Here is a 7,275-nt window from a genome sequence, read left to right on the forward strand (position 1 = left end):
ACTTTTCTAGTGTGAAATCACAATTGCCATGAAAATGGGTCAAAATGACGTATTTATTGTGGATTTAAATGGTTTCGTGGGTAATAGGACCTCCACAAACTTAAGGTGTCTTCTTCGAAAAAGGGCCTAAGTTTGATGGGGTAATTATGTATTTTTTCTCTTTAGAATTCCAACAGTTAGTTTACTTGTACGGTATTTACTATTTGTGTCTAATTATTTATTTAATATGTAGATTTAAGTTACAAAATTTCAGATAATTAGTATTTAATTAAAGGGCTTTTAAGTCTATTAATATTTTATGGACATTTTGGTAATTTAACTTTTAACTTCTTCTTTCTTTATATTCCCTAAGCCAAATGAAACGACATGTGGCACCATCAAAACAATTTACCCAAATTTATTAACAACTTTTAGAGAAAATACATAAAATCTCTCTTGAACTTGACAACAAACCTTACTTTAATGCTTTAACTATATGGTAATTATTTATCCCTAATCTCTTTTCAAGTGAATTTAATATCACCCTAAAATTATAATACCAGTCTAACAATGACAAGTGCATTCCACACGCGCCATGTCAGTGATATGTCAGTGCCACATCATTGCCACATCATTGCCACGTAGATCATTATTTAAATTTTGTTTTTGTTTCTTTTTATTTATTCACAATTTTAGAAAGCAAAAAATTTTCAAAAAATGAGAGTGCCTGTTCCTCAACTCAGTTACGAGTGCAATTGAACAAATTCGGTCTCGATTGAAAAATCGATCCAAAATGTCAAAATCATTCTCACAAAAACACATTCAATTTTTAAGACACATTATTAAGACAATAAATAATGACTGAAAAATTAATTTGAGATGAAGAAATTATAGATTTTTCATTAAAAAGTGCTTCAAGTTATCACTTTCAAACACTACCATAAATAATAATTTTGAAGCCAGAACAAATTCTTTGCTTTTCTATTTTTTCCCTATTCATCACACCATTTTACGGATCGAAAGAAAATGGAGGTTTAGTGGGGGCATTTCGAAGAAAGAGAAAGAAGATGGAAAGTTCAACGAAGAAGAAGAAAAGGGTGATGCAGTGGTGGTTGAAGCGGCAGATCTGAAGAGAAAGAAAGAGGGTGAGGCTTCTAAGAGGAAAAATAGGGTTGAGATGGGGGTTTCGAAGAAGGAGAAATTAAAAAGGTGTGTGTGTGTGTGAGGGGGGGGGGGGTCAACGAAGAAGAAAGAGGCGGTGCAAGTGGTGGTTGAGGACGAGAGGGGTGGTGGGTTGTGAGGAAGATGAAGGGGCGGGTGGTATAAGGGCGGGGGTGGTAGGGTATGAAGAAGATGAAGGAAAAAAAGATTATTGGCTAAAAAGAAAAAAATGGGGGCTCACTTATTCTTTTTCTCTTTAATTTTTAGTATTTACACGCAGTAAAATTTTTGACTTGCCATGTCAGGTGTTTGGGTGTACTTAAATTCACTTGAAAAGAGATTAGACGGGTAAATAATTACACATAAAGTTAAAGTGTTAAAGTATGTTTCATTGCCAAGTTCAGGGAGATTTTATGTATTTTCTCTAACTTTTATCTAAAATAAATAAACTCACCATCTTCCCCAATCTAACCCATAAAAACCCACATAATCTTACCATAGTCTTGTCGCCGGTTATCTCCTTCCATGAAATACATTTATCACCGCCGTTGATTACTTGACCTACCTTTGCCCGGACATTAATGGTAGATCGAATCTTCGCCATTGCTTACATGATTGTCTTTACTTGCTCTTCATTGTTGTTTTTGCTACTAAGATCAGCGCTTTTGTGAGGATTAAATGGTGGAATAATTTTATTTGTAGTTGTGCTTGTAACAGTGCCATCAATGGATGTGTTTATGTGGATGAGAGAGTTGAAGTGTGTACTGGTTTGGTTGAATTTATTGCCCCCAAAATTGTGGAACTTTGGTTTAGGATTGAGTTGTTGGAGCTATATATGTAGGCTATCGTTGTTAGAATTGCTGTTTTCGATATTGAATATTTTTTGCTACCGCGCGGCCCAATTCCTGAATCTTTGGGTTAGTGTTAATCACTCTATATTTAGGCCAGAAGGGTTGGGTTAAATTGTAGAAGATGAGTAGATTTTTAATCCGAGTTATGAGTGGGTTAAATTGTGGAAGATGGGTATTAAATTAAAATAAGTATAACTTACATAAATCTCATAGTATAAGGACATAAATTACCTTCTATCCCTACTTTTTTTCAATTTACAGAAATCCCTCAAAATCAGTGCTATCCGAATACATAGCAAACAAGTTGGATACATTAAATCTGATACATTAAAACAAATTCAGTTATACTTTTAAAGGAAAGAGAATATAAAATTGAATCCGAGTTCCTCAAATCACACTAATCTAGTTGATTTCAATCTCTCCCAAATCTTAACAGATTCAATCAAATCAAAATTCAAATTTTCTTCCCTCAATTCTCTTCCAAATCCGCCCAACTTCAATTCAAAATTCAAATTTTCTTCTCTCAATTCTATTTCAAATCCATCTAGCTACAAACAAGTCAAATTTTCTTCTTTCAATTCTCACCCAAATCATAATAGATTGAAAAAAAGTCTAAAACAATAGCTGATACATGAAGAATTCATTCAGGAATTTAGGAAAGCAAGGTGAGTTATGAACGGTACATAAGTGATGGATTTCAAATTTCTTCTCCCAGTTCGTCGAAGATCCTTTCGATTTTGATTCAAAATTATGAAAAAAATTGAGAAGATACATCATGAATATTTTTATTTTGCTGAGGTATTGAAGAATTTGAAAAAAAATCTGACATAAAGGAATTTGGAAAAAATATGAGCCTGAATTTGCGATGTATAAAATAGATTCGGGCTTTAATTTCATAGTAAAAAAGATCTGACTGTTGACACCCAATTTTGACCCTATGCAATTCGAGTTAACTATCGAGCTTCTTCAATTTCAAACAATTTGAAATAATCGTCTTTGAAAAATCCTAAAAAATATATATTATAAAATCTCTTTCTAATTAGTTTTGCTTAATATTTTTTCAGAAAATATTAATATAATTTTTACATATTGATTTATATAATTTTCATCTTTTATATAAATATTTAATAAATAGCCTAAAAATATTGTTTAGCATAAATACATATTTATTTCCTTTAAATTAGTGGATTATATAATTTTGTATAATTAGTTTTCTATCTTAAGTAATGAACTTATGTCTTGATAATTATTTCATCTAGTTTAAATTAGGAAGTTCGAATAATTAATCGATAATTATCCCTCTCATTTTACTTTTGGCAGGATTTAGTTATTTGATTCAATTTGGTCATACCTAACTCAAATTGGTTAAATTAGCAACTAAAATGGCCAATTTTTAAATAAAATAGAGCATCCTTTTAATTCACACACACTCCCACGATCTCATCTCTCTTTTCCTCTTTGAATCCTCACGCTCTCCTCTCTATTTATTTTTCTTTCTCACGCTCTAAAATCAAAAGTCGCGCTTTCCTCTCCCCTTTCTCCTTCCTAAAACACGAAAGTCAGACCAAGAACCCTAAATTTCTTCATCCAAACGACCGCCCCCTATCACCCCTGTCAGTCCCCTTCTGCATATTTTCAAAGATTGCAAACCACTGGCCTAAATTGTTGACTTAAGGTTAGATAAATCTCACCATAATCTAATGCGAATCAGAAGATATCACATCAAATCCGGATTTTTGGGGGTATGTTCTCCTCTTGCTTGTTTTTTTCCTTCCATTCTCTCCAATCAATCTCTCATCTCCCGCTCAAACAACTAGTTGAATTCAAACCTTCATTTTTGCTATAAATACATGGTATTGGTGCCATTTAGAGGGACATACAGACGAGAAGAGAATTGGAATTTGAAGATTGGTGAATAGTATTCTACAAAATCAAACCCACGAAGGTTTGAGCCTCGGATTTTTGATTTTCTTTCGAGTTATTTTGCTCATTTGTTGGTGTGGTGGGTCAAAGTGGAATTCGCTCAGCTCGTTTGCCTCAGTTTGCTACCCCGGAAAAGGTATATATCCTCACTCTCATTACTGTCTTCCTCCCATTCGGAGTTTTGCTTAGTTGGTCGTTTGATCTCTTAGTTTAGTAAGAATGGGGATTCTTTCGTATGAGCAAGAAATTTTGATTTTTCCTGTGTTAACATGGTTCGAATATGTATGTATAGTTGCTGGAAGTTTAGTTTCTGGTTGTTGCTGCTCTTATTGTGTAGACTTTCCTAGTATTGTGGTGATCGGTTTCGAAAATGTTTTATTAGCCTAAGTTGTTTGTTCTTTCTCATTATGAACCTGCTTTGTTGCCTAATATTTGACATCATATTCTTCATTCTTTCTCCCCAAGTTGGTTGAATGAACTAAGACGTCAACATTTTGAGTTCAAGCGATATATCTGCCACTGTTTTGAGTTGATTTATTGTCTTTATTAATGCCCGTTTTTGAGTCCCTATTGGAATGATTATTGAGCTTGTCTTGGAGCATCGGGATTTTGTATTTCTTTCCGGATTTTATCCTATTTCTGGCCTTTGCTTCTTTTTGGAGTCTCTTCCTGAATCTTCTTCATTTTTTAAAAATTCATAAGCTTGTTAATCTTCTAATGATGAGGCACGAGTTGTTGGCACCATTCCCTGTAGTTGTTGTTGCCTCATTAACTTGGTTTTTGAGTCTGTCATATCGTGTGTATTGATTCATGTCTTCAAATCGATTGTGAGTCGAGAAAACATGTGAGCGTGAGGTGTTGTAGTATTTGGTTGTTTAAAATCCTTGAGGTAGTAGACCCTTTGATGAAGGAATAGACCTGTTCTTTTGATTTACAAAAAAAAAAAACCAATAGCCTTTCTTATTTACTTTGAGATTCGTTGTCTTCATCATCCTAGTTTCTTTTGCCACATATTATACAGAATAGTCGAGTGGACTTGTGAGTAGAAGATCGGATCAATTCTTCTCTGTGGTAAGACTAGTAGTATAAATCAAGTGCAAGTCATGGCTCAAAACTTGTTTGTTATGCTAAAATGATCCTTTATCACTGTTTCTTCATCAGAATACATTATGCATCTACCATGGCATTTAATGTCTTTGGGATTTGAAACCTTTCCAAGTTAAAATTATATTTGTCCTACATTTTATTCAATGTATCATGGCAGTGCTTTCTTGGGTTATTTTCCCTGCACATTTGATATGAATCAAGTTTTGTCTCGTTATTGTTAATTGTATTGAGAGAGAATCGCAGCCCTCTCTCCTTTCTCTTTTAAAATACTAATCTTTATTTTCTTTTTTTTGTGTTGCATGTGAAATCTGCCTCGAGTCTATTTTGGACTCTCAACTCCGATCCTTGCATCTCTTCATTGGGCCAAAGGCTCAATTTTACCCCTTATCGAGTCATCCAACCTTGAGAAATCGAAGAACAAGTCTTTGGAATCGACGTACAGGTCCCGGAAAGCAGAAAAATGAGTTGTAAACATTTGATACACACTGATATACATCATGGGTATACAAAAAGGGGAATTGAGCCAAGAGCCCAAATCAACAACGAGTTTGGCCCAAAAAAGGGCCCAAATTCATCTTCTCCTTTATTCTCCTAGATTATTTAATTGTGATTGCTTATTGTTAGTTTTTTTTTTTATTAACTCTAACTTTAAATAACTTAATTGAATTCCCCAAAGGATGAACTATTTTCTTTGTGTTGGTTTACTTTAATAAATTTTATTTTATCAACTCTTGCACCCTTATTTACTTATTCAAATATTTTTCTATTCAAAATTTTCACTTACTTTTAACTAGTTTAAAATGATTTCTTGGTTTATCAACTAAATTGGTGTAAATTATTTTTAAATTGATTCAAACAAATGCTAATTAATCTAGTTTTTGTTAAAATTCTAATCACTTGCAATTTAATTCAAATATTTCATTTTAGGTCTTTTTGTTTTTAAAAAAATAAAAAAAATAAATGAAAAATGATTCTTTATTTAACTATTTTCTCAAAGTTCGAATATTGTTAAATTACATTTTGTATTAAACCATTTTTTTTAAAGAATTAGTCAAAAATTATTTTAGTCAAGTCGTAGGATAACCGCATGTTAGCGGCTACTTTAAGTGCTAATACCTTCTTAGAGTAGAAATAAGAACCTCTTACCCATTTTCTCTAAATTTTTAAAGGTTTATCTGTTAAGATTAAATTTTCTTAATTTCTTTAAAAAATTAAGTAGCAACTCTTTTCTAAGTATTTTTCTCAAATTGTTTTATACTTAGAACATTTTAAGAAATGATTTTTCTAGAGGTTACTAAAATTACGGCATAACACTGACAATCAAAGGTATGGAATTACATATATTGTGTTGTTAATTCAATTTTTGATTTGTGTTTTTGAGATGACTATATCAATCATGATGCATTAGTATTTATGTATCTTGTATAAATTGATAAGTACTATATTCATATTAATTAGATACATTAAATAGGTAATTTTTGCATGTAAAGTGTTTGCTTAGAGTTTGACGCATTACTGTGTGATACATGTAGTATTAATTAAAATTATTGAATCATGACCAAATATTTAGCATGATACATTACTATTTTTGTATCTTGTTGGGTTTGTGAAATGCTATACTTTATAGATGATACATTATACATGTAATTTGTTGTAAAAGCATCAAAATGTTCAAGAATGAGAGTATGTATCATATTATATTTATATTTTGTATCTGGTATTAAGTATAAGTTATTTGTTTGTATCACTAATTTCTTTAATGTAAACAGGTTGTTGCATCATCTGAGTATCTTTATTCAATCTATGATTCTGGAAGTGTCACACCCTTTTTGCACACAGCGACGGAAGGGTTTTTTCCAATTTAAGTGACGGTATTGATTTAGGGATTATTTTATTTTAGAGTCGCCACTTGGAATTGAGTTATGGTGTTCCAAGTCACCTTTTATTTTAATCCCTAATCAATAGAAAATGACTCTTTAGTTTTGGTCTGCGAACTAGAAATTCGGGTAAGGAATTCTGTTGACCGAGGGGAAGGTATTAGGCATCCCTCGAATCCCGTGGTTCTAGCACGGTCGCTTTTATTGACTTATACTTATTTTAATATGTTTTTGGATAATTTGTGTCTAAGGTCATGGTTCACTTATTTTTTAATTGTTAAATTTTTATTAGTCTCAAACCGGATGCATAACTGCATTCTCGATCTTGACATTTGGAGACATAACTGTCTTCCCCTCTCGAGTTCATCACACCTCAT

This window comes from Solanum tuberosum, unplaced genomic scaffold (assembly GCF_000226075.1).
Source record: "Solanum tuberosum cultivar DM 1-3 516 R44 unplaced genomic scaffold, SolTub_3.0 scf00122, whole genome shotgun sequence".
In the NCBI taxonomy this organism is placed as follows: Eukaryota; Viridiplantae; Streptophyta; class Magnoliopsida; order Solanales; family Solanaceae; genus Solanum; species Solanum tuberosum.